Here is a 2807-nt window from a genome sequence, read left to right as displayed (position 1 = left end):
GTGCTCAATTCTGTAGTACTTTTTCCCTAACTGAATAGAAAAGAAAAAAAAGCTGTCATGGGATGGTCTTTTCTGGGTAATGCTGCAGTGCCCTCTAGTGGCTTCTCTCTGAACTTCTTACATTATAGTCCTTGAGCTGTAAAGCTCAGAAGTCTGTCCTGGGAATCCAGCTGGGCTTGGCCTCCATTGCTGTTGGTCATTCCTCTGCCTTGCAGAGAGCAAGGCTCAGTAGGAGCTGAGGCTGTGCGGGGGCAAGGTTGGGGTCATACTTGGGAGAGGGTTGAAGTCAGCTAACTAGATGAGAGCCTGTGGGCAGGGTAGTAGGGGAAAGTCAGACCACACAGTTTCTCCCCATCCCTCTCTTCTCTTTCTCTTCTCAGGCAGAAATGACTCAATTGATGCCTTGATTCTGTTAATTAAAAAAGGGTACCTAAGACAAGATGGCACATAGAGATAAAAATTCTCTTGTATCAGGCTAATGCTTGCACACTCACATCTAATCCATCAGCAAGTCTTGTTGGTTCTAGATCCAAAACACATCCCAAATCCATTCTCACTGCCAGACCATTGCCCAAGCCACCATCATCTCTGGTTTGAGTTATCCCAGTAGCCTCCCAGCCCACCCTCTGGGTTCTACTCTTCCTCCCCTACAATCCAGACTCCATGTAGCACCAGAATGTTCCTTTTTTTTTTTTTTTTTTTTAATTTTTGGCTGTGTTGGGTCTTTGTTGCTGCATGCGGGCTTTCTCTAGTTGGGGCGAGCGGGGGCCACTCTTTGCTGAGGTGCACAGGCTTCTCATTGCGGTGGCTTCTCTTGTTGCGGAGCATGGGGTCTAGGCACACGGGCTTCAGTAGTTGTGGCTTGCAGGCTTTAGGGCACAGGCTCAGTAGTTATGGCTCGCCAGCTTTAGAGCACAGGCTCAGCAGTTGTGGCACACGGGCTTAGTTGCTCCGTGGCATGTGGGATCTTCCCGCACCAGGGCTTGAACCCGTGTCCCCTGCATTGGCAGGCAGATTCTTAACCACTGCGCCAGCAGGGAAGCCCCAGAATGTTCTTTTAAAATCATAAACCAGATCACGTTGCCATGCCCCTGTTTAAGAATACTTCATTTGTCCCTCATTTCCCTCGAAATAAAATCCAAACTCTTTCCTGTGGCCTACGAGATGCATTGTGTAGAAAGATGTCACCCCAGAGGGTGGGCCTAGGACCAAATGATAGGAGTTGCAGAGCTTGAACTTTGACCCAAGGAAGGGAGGAATTTTCTAATAATCAGAGCTGTTCAGGTTGTCTTCCCAATAAGGGGTAAGGTCCTGCTGTGGACGGTGCAGAGCTGCTCCTGAGGAGATCTCTGTGCGAGGTTGCCTGGGGGCTGGAGCGGGTAATCTTCTGCTGCCTTCCTGCACCAGAATTCTGTATCTCTAGGAATAAGAAATGTGAGAAGGAAATTCCCTCTTTATTGGTGGTGGCAAGATAAATAGAATCTGAACATAGGCAGTAGCTGTTTAGGAAGCGTTATCCTCTGGTTCTTCTGGAACACTTCCTCCAGGGAAGAGCGCAGTAGCTGACGGGCAGCCCTTTCTGTTGGCCAACACTTGAGATGTTGGGCAGGCCAAGTCTGTCGGCCTCCCCAGAACTTCCTCTTCTCGGCCCCAGTTCTTCCTCCTTGCAGAGTTCTCAGCATTCTTCCAAAAGTATGCTGGAGATGGTGCTGAGTGTTTGGGGCATAAAGATGCAAGGTGCAAACTGTGCTGTCGGGAAGCTCACAGACCAGGGGGATCTGGGCTGGCTAGCAGCTACAGTCCCTTAAGGATGATACTCGGACTGCGGAAGGGGGGTGGGTAAGTGAGGGGCAGAGCACACAGGAACTGGAGTGTGTCAGACCTCAGCCCTGGCTGGGCCTCAGCATCACCCAGGGAGCCATGTGCTTGTGGTATCTGGAGGTTCCAAGGGTGGGGCCCAGGCTTGGGAGGTTTTTAAAGATCGTCAGGAGGTTCTAAGGTGAATGAGGTTGTGGACCCCTGGTTTAGGTGGGAAGAGTTTCATCTTTGAGACACTTGGATTAGAATCCTGGTGTTGCCTCTTGACAGCTGTGCCTGTGGTCCTGGGAATGATCAGGAGGAAGAACAGGAAGGAGGGAGGGAGAGAGGAGGAGGGAGGGAGAGGTTTCTTGAGCAGTATACCTGGCCAGAGAACACCAGGCTGGGGGCAGGTGTCTTTGCAAATGGCCACATCACACAGGCCCGGCTGCACCCCAGGCCACGCAATCCTGTTGCCATTTCTGGAGCACCTGCTGCCAGGTTTATTGCAGAAGGAGCCAAGATGGCGCCTTCATGTAGGGAACATGGTAAATCCTTACAAAACATTGTGGAAGGATTTTCACTGCCACCCTATTAGGTGGGTACCAGGAGTACCTCCATTACAGAGAAAGAAATGGGTGCACTGGGTTAAGTAGTGTGTCTAAGGCACCTGAAGTTAAATACTGGACTGAATTAGAATGCAGACCTGTCTCAGGCAAAACCCGAATGAGTCTGCCTTACTCACCATCCAGCTTAAGAAATAAAATATTACACAGTTGAAGCCTCTGTATTCCCCTCCTGAACCCCTTACCTCTCTCCCCTACAACCACTCTCCTGAATTTGGTGTTTATCATTTTCATGCATCTTTATATACCTTTACCATACATGTCAGCATATGGTAAAGGTATATAAAGACAGCGTCATAGCAATGAAATCCTCTTGCAGTTGGGTGTTTTTCTCTCAAAATTGTTCTTGACATTTATCTATGTTGATACATATATCTCTAATTA

Source organism: Mesoplodon mirus (genome assembly GCF_964341445.2).
Source record: "Mesoplodon mirus genome assembly, chromosome: 6".
NCBI classification, from domain to species: Eukaryota; Metazoa; Chordata; class Mammalia; order Artiodactyla; family Ziphiidae; genus Mesoplodon; species Mesoplodon mirus.
Note: the sequence above shows the minus strand (reverse complement) of the source record.